Below are 11,657 nucleotides of genomic sequence, written 5' to 3'. Positions count from 1 at the left end.
TCCGTGAATGAAAATCAGGGGGGTGACTTTAATATGAGTTTTCTGATTCAGACGTGCTTAATGGAGGCGATTTGAATAATACCTGTATCACATTCAGACATGTATAAGTACTATACCTAGACTATGCTCAAGATAAAACTATTTTAAACCGCAATATACACTATTATGAATTCTATATTTCTCGTTTTTTTACACGTTGAGATAAAAATTGTCAAAAAAATGTATTGTTTTTGGTTTTAGTAGGTGAAACTTCTCGATTTATATCATTTTTCAAGTCGATTTATATTTTTTTGTAGTTTGTAAGCACTCTTTTGACAGTAAATAATTATTATATTGATTGTGCGATTTGTAAGAAAGGTAATTCATGATTTATTTTCTGATTACATACAAATTTATTTATATAATATATAATATTTTTTTCTATCATACATTATATTATATTATGATATGTAATGCATAAATGAAAGACACATAGTCGATGCAAACTCTTAATTCATGCGCAAAGTATAGTTTTTTGATATGACAATGTTTGTAAACCATTTTGTATTTTTTTTATCCAGGTATTTTAACTGCCTGTTTATCGTCTGATAGTGTTACATTTATATTGCTCCTTACTAAAGTTCTCACTTAAGAGATTATTGATTTTCTTAAAATTATATTTTTTTTTCTTTTATTCTTTTCTTGAACCATAAAAAATAAGTGGTTATTCTGACAACAAATAGATAGTTACTCTACTTAACTCACCTGTAATCTGATAATAACGGTTAAATATGGGTTTGTACAGATTGCCATAAATGGAAAATAATTTATTGTATTTCATTAATACGTCATTTAAATATTTTTTTCTATTTCCTATTGTATTGTTATATTTTCTTACACTTTATACATATGTTAATGACTTTTAAATAAATAAAATCAAGTTTTTGTAAACACTATTTTTTTTCAGCTTTCATTATTTTTACATCTGACTACTGTATCATAATCGAATACACATTTAAATTGCCTTTTTGATTAGACCAATTATTTTAAAGAAACTTAATATGATAATTTGGTGTTATTATCCAAGCCTTCTGGACGAAATTTTAGTAAGGAAACATTTTCAACTCATATTAGCTGACATGAATATTGCGAGGGAAGGATTGCGGGAAGAAAGGTAGAAGTTAACTTTGAAAACTTTAATTCGTATGAGTCACAGTTTTATAAGTGACTGTAAAAACTGCTGCACATTTTTACTGTGCTATTAATATTTGGCTCAATCAAATTATCTTCAATTACCGTGAGTGTTTTTCATTTAAAATGTTAAATGTTAAATGTTAAAAATTCACCTTGGCAGCTTAATGACACAGAGGGAGTAGGTACCATTGAAAGGCACTTGTTAAATTTACAAAACCACCCCACACTACCCAAAATGAGACGGCAGGGTAACACTTGAATATGTGAGCTTTTCGTGTTTTTGTTCGTGCGTTAATGGCGTTGTGCATTATTTAATCCTGTGGCGTTTTTCGTGGAGCTGAATTAATGGGAAGAAAAGCGTTAGATTTTTTCCCTTTCAGTGCAGTAACAACTTTCCTCTGGAGGAGGCACGGGTGGGGGGTGGGGAGGGGAGGGAAAGCTGGGGGATTTAGATTACGTTTTTTGTGGAAGGCTCGTCTTAATGATGTCGCGCCGGAGCTGTGAAGTCTGTGCTCGATTCCGTTTTAATCAATTAGAATTGTGATCCATTGGTGAGCAAATTACCGAGATGAATTAATATATTTATTTACTAATGTTAGGTACTTTCATTAGCTAAATATCAAAAACTTCCTTTAAATTAAACGTTTAGTTTAGATTTATTAACATTTAATTTTTCAGCTTTCTAAACTAACATTTTAGGAATATTTGATTTAAGAATCCGATTGATAACATTTTAGTAAAATGTCATTCTCCTGTGGCGTCGAGAATAATCCATTGAATAATTAATAATAAACCGCTCGACCTACTTAGTACCTACTCCCGAATTATGTACCTGCAATCCAAATCGCATCGTAAACAAAGCAACCAACGTACTGCAAGTACCTACTTGTCTACCAGGTGACAATACGTCACGGGCCGTCTTACACAGTACGAGAACTCGCCAAAAGGAACGAGTCTGCCGCCTATGCATAATTGCCACGCTATCGAAGGTTCCTGAAACATACAGTCTGTGCGAGTGCTTAGGATTTAGTTGCCATCCACCTACCTACTGCCGCCGTCGGCCGTGTAGTATAAATATGCCCGACGCAGCGAGTCAGTCAGTCAGTCATCTTTCAGCCGTCAGTTAAATCAACGAGTGATCACCCGCGCTCTTCTTACTAGCGCGAGGGACAACGTACCCGGCTTCGCCTGTACCATCATGGACTCTATCGGGACATCATCTTAGCGCCTTGTCCAGATCGCCGTTCCTGGCAAGCGCTACTCGGATTACAAGCGCCCTGGTTCCAGTGTCTCTGACCAGCGCTTCTTCCACGCCATCATGACCATCACGAGGACACGCAGCATCCTCACTGGTCACGCCGTTCCCGTTCAACCGCCTACAAGGTCCGCCGCACCTTCGGCCGTCTCGTCAGCACTGGAGTGCCTGAAGACCTACGTTTTTCGCCAGTGCCTGACCTTCATTGAGTCCCGGTCACCAGCGCCCGGCGTCGACTCACTGACCCGCGCCTGACCAGCACATCACCGCAGCGTCCGGAGTATTTCAACTTTTGTCCTACATCATCTCCTCGTCACGGCAACTGACTCAATAAACACTGTGACCTTCACGACACGCTTTTTATTTCGTGCCTCACACCATTGATCCCCAAACTCCTATGAACTCTAGCGATGGACTGAAAAATGATTTTTTGAAATGTGTGACTTCGTATTAATTATTAAAAAAAAGTTTTACTTTGACTTTATTATATTGAATGAGAGCCGGTATCTATGCTTTAGTTATAGAGGTATCAATAATATTATTAATAATTAACATCCCAACACCTGAAAAGTCAGAATTAGTAAATTTTTGCACTGCGTGGGTATCGATTCTGTGATTTTTAGACAGCATTGATCAATGAGCCACTATCAAACTATAATATGCAGCCTAATCATACTTAGTCTTAGGTACATATTGTTTAAAAGATTTTTTTTGTAAGATGAAAAGTTGAAAGAAATAATAAATAAGTAGGTACCTGATGCGCGCGGTTTGTATAGTTAGAGTAAGAGTGCAGAAAGTAGAGAGAGAGGATATGAAGTAGGAAGCGAGGGAAGGAGTAAGGGTGGACACTCATGAATATTCATACGTCACTCAGACACACAAGTGGGACCGGGAGCTGGTGGCAATTAGCAGAGCATGACGCGCACAGCCGCACAGCCCCGGGCCCCCGGCTCGTAATACCGGCTCATAATCCGCGCTTGCGACTAAAATAATGAATGAATCCATGTCATGCGTTCGTCCCTAAAGCAACACTCACTAAAATACAAACTGTAAGAGTCGAAAGTTGTAGGAGAGGGAAAGATGATGGTGGGAATGTACCTTGCTATTCAGATCTACCTGCTGACCACACAATATTATTTATCCTAAGCATTACATTCAAATTAGATATCACATTGAAATTTTTTGTAAGATCGTTCATGGGTCCAACTGCAAGAAGCCAGCGGCTTCCCAATTAGGGTATGTTATGATACTGAAAAGGGTAGGTACGGAGGTAGGGAAAATAGATTAGAAAGAAGAAGGTTAAGAAGTACCTGGATATTCATATCGGAAAAGCATGGCTAAAGGTATTTTAAATGAGGCTCTTTGGCGAGTGGTGGGAGTATCTAGTATCTACCAGCCAGGAACCAGGTGCAAAAGCACTACAGATAAACATGAATATAATTCAATCTTTTAAAAAATACTGACATTTTACTTACCCTCCGGGTTTGACGCCCGGAACCCCTAGGCCCTGAGTCAATAATGAATTTCGACAGTCGATACGTAATGTGTAGTTTTTAAAACCTTTCAAACCTTTTTCTTGCATTTTAATTGTAATTGTTTTGTAACACTTGTAATTGTCTTCCATCTGTACTCTTTATTTTATAAGTATATTGTTATTGCTCATCATTTATATATGCTCTCATTTCACTGCCATCTCTGTTTTTTATTCGTGTAAAAAATATTATATTGTTAATGGACTATTTGTCCGAAAATAAATAAAAAAAGCTTATCATTCTGTGACAATATAATAGTCGTAGTGATCAAAAATGATGTATTTATAATTTATCAAAGCTCATTTGGGTTTTTTTTTTTTTTTTTTTTTTTTTTTTTCATTTTTTTTTTCAAGCTCATTTGGGCTTTAACATGGAATTTTACATTCAGTTTTGGAATATAACAGTATAATAACAGCATAACACATAGTAGTACATATTATAGCACAATAGTACACGCGTACATTAATATAATATAACACATATAATATATAATAACATCATAACACTTAATAGTACATAATATATCATAATAACACATATGCAAATGGATATAATACAACCAATTAACTAAATTAGCAAAATGAATATACTTTTAAAAAATAACTAACTAACTAACTAACCATCACGCCGTTTCCCCGCAGGGGACGGACCGCCAAACAACTCGGTCTTGGCACACACCCCTTGTGTGCTCCATACTTTTCTATTATTCTGACTCTTGACATGGTCCGACTCAAATATCTGATTTACTTGATCGTGTCAAGTCTTCCTCGGTTGTCGCATTTGCATCGTATATTCTCCTTACACTCCTTTCATCGCTCATTCGCTCTACATGCCCAAACCATCTAAGCATCCCTTTATTGATCTTACCCATAAAATTTACATCAGCTTTGCACTTTTTGCGGATCTCCACATTTCTCACATGATCTTAGGGATCTCATTTCTACAGCATTCAGTCTACTTTCATCCTTTCTCTGCGAGTTCCATGCCTCACTTCCGTACATCAGGGTAGGTACCAGCACTCCATTGTGGACTGTTAGCTTCGCTTCTTTGGAAATTTTTTTGTTAGCGCCAATTGCGTTCAGTCCTCCATTAATGGAGTTTCCTGAATTTACCCTTTGTTCAATATCTCTGTCAGCCTTCCCATCTTTCGTAAACATACTTCCTAAATACACAAACTCATTCACCTGCTCCAAGAATTCCTCATTCACTGTACTATAACTATATTGCACACTGTTTTCGTACTCTCTCCTTCAAACACCGTGACTTTAGACTTACTTACATTCATCATTAACTCATTCTTTATACATACTTCGTTCATCCTAGACACGAGAGACTGTAGATCTGCCATTCTGTTAGCAATCAGCACCGCATCATCAGCATACAACAGGCAACATACTCAAAATGATATCTGAAAAAGTAAATGAAACATTGAAAAAAAAAGTTTTTTTTAATAAAAATATAACAAAATATAATAAAAATTTAAAAACAACATCAAAACATTAAGTTAATCAAGTAAATATGAGTAAGAATAAATTTAAAAAAATATGATGACAGTTCGCCTCGGAACAGGAATCTCTAGTGACGGGAGAACTTTTAGTATCCTATATTTATACATAATAATACAACACATGGTAAATGTATCTTAAATAGTAATTAATAAAAAAATAATGATAGGTACATATATTGAGTACGCACATTTAAAAGTAGGGGGCAAAATATTGGCAACGTTTGCTAAAAATCTTCAACAAAGGCGCAACATGTTGTACTCAAGACAGAAGAACATGGTTAACATATTCCGAGTACGGGGGTGGTATACAGTCGTGTGCAGTAAGGGGGTGGGATGCAGGAGGTAGGGGGTGGTGTCCGAACAGTAAAGAGGGTCACGCTGCAGTCACCACTGGCAGCATGCCTTCGCACCACTTTTCCTGTATTTGCCTTCATGACGAAGCAAATAGCTGCAGGCGGTGCGGGTGTCACCGTGACCCGACCAAGTGCCAGTGTTAATAATAGGGTGACTGCAACCTGAGATCTACCTAACCTAATACTTACCCACATAACTTTCATAATACCCACCCCTATATCTACCCCAATATCTTACTGTAATCTACAAGTAAGTAGAAACAAATTCTTTGTGTTAGAGGTGTAATTATGAAAGTCGTGATTTTTTAATAATATTTAAATCGTTGAAAAAGCAGCAATTATAATTAGGTATTGTTGGTAAATAGACAAAGGAAACTAATACTCTGTACAAGAATATTGTTACATTTATAAATAATGTAACACGATTATTATTATTTTATTTTAAATTTAAATCGTGGAAAAAGCAGCAATTATAATTAGGTATTGTTGGTAAATTGACAAAGGAAACTAATACTCTGTATAAGAATATTGTTAAATTTATAAATAATGTAACACGATTTTTCAGTGTAAGGGCTTATTTGTTTTAATAAAATAATAATAATAAGTATTTTATTTTTCTATTTTATTTTTTTTGTAACAAATAGATATAATGATATCCTCACTGGGATCTCCCGTGCTGAGGAATTACTAAAGGCGTGGTCATGTTATGTGGAGGGTCCTTTTTAAGGAAAGAAGAAGTCCTGGTATGGAAAATGTTGCGTAGTTTAGAAGAACAAAGGACAGAAGCGGATAGCGAATATAATTTCTTAAAAGTATTTTAGCAGCCTACATAAGGCCCACACCTGAGAAATAATTGTAAATGCCAAAAAAATAATAACATTTGTCTCATACTCTACCAAAGCTTCTTCCGTTTTTCTTCAACACATTTCTATCAATACATTAAGGTTATTGTCCAGGAATATCTAAAATTTAATATTCAATTTCTTGATTCCGAGTAGACTTTGGCTAGTGATGTGGATAATGAAAACGTGAATGTTAATGAAGATTACAATAAAATAAATGCCCAGGTGGTCTGTACTGAATTGAATTGGAGAGCGGCTTGCTAATTTCTTTGAAAACTATTATTGTATTCGAAATCAACACATTTCTTTTAATTAATCATTTCGTATTCCGTTTTTGTAAACAACAGCTAAATATAGCATTTATTGGAATTGTACTGGCAAAATTATTTCGAAACTTTTAACAGTTTAAAGGTTTAAATGCTCAAATATTCAGTGGTTAAATTATATAAATTATTTCGATTAATAAAGTTGATTAAACGTAAGGTTAAAAGTAAGGCAAAGTAATGTTTTGGTTTGAAAATTTGATAGCTGATAAATATTTTAGAGTTTTAATAACCTAAATACTGCAAATAGTGTTCATCTTTAAATATGATCAAAACTGCTTTAAAGTTCGAAATCTCCTATTTAAGAAGTAAGTTCTTTGGAAAAATTTGGTAAAACAATTAAATATTTGTGCCCAAACATCGCGAAAACAACAAAAAACTCTTCAGATGTTGTTTCTTTCTTGTATAAATCAAACCAGGTGATGGTGTTAAATAGGAATATAAACCTTATCGCCACCTGCTTAAGGAGTGTAATTGTTAGCGGTCCGATTGCAAAACCTATTACGGTTACACTTCGTGGTCCATTACTGCCAAGTTGAAGCTTAGGCATAAGCGAAATCGGTGAAAAAATAGATATATGAAATCAAGGAAATGTTGAAGGTATTAAATATCTGGTCATTTAAACAAATTATTTACTTCAATACTTTATTGTTTATCTACAACGTAAAGAATGGCCATTCATCAATTGTTGACATCAAATTGAGAACCTGCAGCCAATGACTAAAGACAATAATACCCCAAGAGCCTGCAGCACAAACACACACATGAGACGAGAAAAATAAATTTAAAAAATTCCCCCTCAGAAAAAAAAACCCAAAGTCAAAAGTGGTTAATGTACGGAGTAATCAAGATATTTAACGAATTACCTTAGAAGAAAATATAAACAAAATAGTGAACCCCACAATGCTTCGCTGTTGCTAATATCTTCAGGCGTCTCCGAATTCTTACACCATTCACTGCTGTATATCACAATTTTACTGTTAAAAAACTACATTACATCGACTGTAATTACACTCCGTATCTCATTCCGGTGCAGAGATATTCCTCGGACGTCCCCTACTTCTTCTATCATTCAAACTACTCACTAAACTCTCCTGACACTAATAAGAACAAACTTTGAAATTTTCGACATCGTTCGACTATTTTCGAGCTTTGCGAGTGTAAACATACGTAGGCTGAATTTTTATTTTTAAAGATTTCAGATTAAATTACTTATATATGTGATTTATTTATTCAAAAACATGTTTTTTTAATAATTTTTTATTTTTATTTTGTATTTGTTTATTATTTGTGTTTTTACAATAACTTTAAAAATGTTTACAAGTCATACTGTTTTGATTTATACTACACTTCCATTAAGAGCATTTGCTTGTGGATGGAAGAGGAGTGAACATTTGCGAAAAAATAATATAACTAGGTTACAGAGTAAAAAAAATTACAAAATTAAAATTTATACATTATTATTGTATTTGGAAGGAAGAAAACATATATATTATCGAGGATAAATAGAGTATAGTAGAATAATTAATGAGATATTGAAGTGAAACTAGGGAAATCAGTTTTTTGTTAACTATTTCCATAAAATATTTTTTTTATATAGTTCGATATTTGTTTTTTAACATTAATGCTTCTAATTTCTTCTGGTAGTTTATTAAATAAATGTTTTCCTTGGTGGGTATAATGGCACTGGGCAAAATAAGTGTGTAGTTTAGGGCATGCAAATATATATTTAAGTCTGGTTCGATTTTCAGCTATGAATGGTTATTTTTTTTTTCTTTTCTAATTTGAATAATTAATAATTAGTCATGTATGAGGACATACGTTCGGACATAGACCTACATAGACCTAATGTACCTATTAAAAATATCACAAAAATTATTAATTTGAAAAATTTTCCCTACATAATAAATATGATATGATTTTTGAAATGTTTTTTTTTAAATGTCGCGTAGAAAAATGTTAATTCAGACTCGGTATACTCGAAAACGAAAGCCCGAATCACAAAACTATATACCACACAATCGACTCCAAATGTAAAGAGAGATATAAATGTATTACGAGTTTGCGGACATTACATAATCGGATTAAAACTGCTGTATTTAAAATACTTCTAGAGTAAAAAAATATATATTTTTCACGGTTTCCTCGAAGGAAAATATTGAAGGGAAGTGGTACATTTGAAAATTAGAAAGATTACAATCATAGTTCCATGGATAAAATGCATTTTGCATTGTAGTGAAAGGTCATTTTTAAATGAATTAATTTAAGACATATTATTTTTAAGGGGTGTTAAGAGACCTGACTTACTTCACTTACAAGTGAAGATTTACCATACCGCTATCATCCAAAATACTTAACTCCAAATAACCTCAGGAGTCACTAGTTAAAGTAAGCTAGGTTCGTCTCATAACAGTTTTAACACCCTGTATATTGTATGCATAAGTATTTTTTTAACCGGCTTCACCAGATTTTGATTGCCGTTAGTCGTAATAATAATATTATATTCATTTCACGTTTCAGCTTTGTTCGCGAGTTTTCCTTCCAGACGTCGCGTAGTCGCCAGCGGCCCTTTGATCGGCCCGACTTTGTATGGCCTCTTCCAGATCTCCACTCAAGCACCACCACTCTTCTCGTGAACCTGTTGTCCTTGACTCAAGCAATGTGCCTAGACGAGGCACTCTTATAATCGTGGAGGAACAATATGTACTTATAATGGTTTAAAATTAGGGATATGTTGCAAATTATTACTCATATAAAAAATAAAAAAAAACTTTCTTCGATAGAATTTAAAAAAAGGAAGACCTGTCCGTATAATATTTAAATATATTGAAAATTTTCTAATTTAGAGCAACGAGAATAATACTTAGGCGAAATAGATTTTCAAATGTAAGTAAAATGTTAAAGCAGTTATTCTCAACGGGGGCGGTGTTGGTCTTGACGGCTAATGGTGGGCGGTGAAAGGCTCCAAGGGGGCGGTGAAGGACTAAAATGGTGGTCAAAGGATTTAAAAAATCTTGTAGATGAACCGTTCATTAAGTGATTATTATTTAATTATTTTGATAATATTTTTTTGAAAATCCTCAAAATAGTGCATAATTACCTAGAGAAAATAGATTTATTTTTAAAATTTAGAAATACCTCATTCCCGGGTAGTAAATAATCTCAGAATATTTAAAATCTACCAACTTTCATCATTATAAGCGGAAAATGTGGCTTGTGAAATGATGGAAAATAATCTAGTAGAAGATCGAACCCGCAACGCCCTGGTTATTTTTTTAAACTTCTACGCTACTAACCGGTTTAATCGTGATATTGCAAAATGCAAACAAGTAAATTTCACTTAATTATTTTTAAAATTAATTTTATAATTTTTTTTAGAAATAATTATATTCTATATATATTGAGTCTCATGGACTCAAACAAGTAATAAAAATAAACAAAGTAATCTACAACAAATATCCACTAGCATAAAGTAATGTACAACAATATATCCACTAGCATAAAGTAATGTACAACAATATATCCACTAACATAAAATAATGTACAGCAATATATCCACCAGCATTAACATGGATTAAATACAGTAATATATAATACCTATATTTTATTTTTAACATGAAATTACTCTTCAGTAATTTTGTAAAAAGGTAAAAGCCTCCTAATACCATCATTCCTGGGACTCCCGGGTAACGAAACACATGAGAATATTTGAAGAAAACTCCTAATACCATTATTGTAAGCCGAAAAATTGAATCGACGACGCCTGGGTGGAAACAGGGAGTGCAAAGCATTTGTTAACTCAGCTACTACCGGTTAACCAGTCTACTAATTGTTTTATTAACGTGGCTTGGAAGGGCATAATGGTGTTTAACGTTTCCCACTCCGTGAGTAAATGTTTCCTAAGGTTTTACCGCATTGTCAAGTAAAAGCGAGATGCTAAACATTTTTGGTCTAATAAAAAAACAATACTGTAATATTTTTCCACAATTTTTCAACAATGTTTTTTCCTTAAAGTAAAAGCAGCTTAGCGATTCTAAAATCTAACACAATCCCAGAAAAGCCCGGAACTGATTTCGATTGACATAAGTGCACCTGATGTTCCGAATCCGGAGAGCACGCGCCTTGTCAGCCCGGCTCTAATTTAGTGCCATGGGCTGAGTACCGCCGGTACTCCGCTCCTACTCTGGTACTGCTCTGGTGCCACGCTGGTACGAGTACCACGGTGCTCAGGTAGGTACTCCCGCCTATTGTCACGTCTGCAGGGGTGGGCAGGCGGCGGGTGGGACACTTTTCAACCTTCAAGCTGCCAGGACTGGAACGACTGAGAATTGAAAATTCAGCTAAAAAAGTCATGCAAATGCCCCAGTTCCGTATTATCATACCAAATTAAACCCTGAAACTAACTGTATTCCTTACGTGAAATACAAAAGCCAAAACTGGGTATATTCTTAGTCACCTCTGTCACATCACCACGATTATAGAAACGGGCGATTTTAGCCCAAAAGTGTTGTTTAAAAATTTATTTTGTGAATAATTTTATAGGTTTTTTCTTAAGTGCGGTTTACCTATTGAAAAAATACACCTTTTTTAGGGGTGAACGCTTGAACTTTAAAAAAAAAGTTATTAACAACTTCACATTAATTCTACTAAAATGAAACTATAGAAAAAACTT

This window comes from Hesperophylax consimilis, chromosome 5 (genome assembly GCF_061612785.1).
Source record: "Hesperophylax consimilis isolate HC1 chromosome 5, BYU_Hcon_1.0, whole genome shotgun sequence".
Lineage (NCBI taxonomy): Eukaryota > Metazoa > Arthropoda > Insecta > Trichoptera > Limnephilidae > Hesperophylax > Hesperophylax consimilis.
This window is presented reverse-complemented; position numbering follows the sequence as displayed.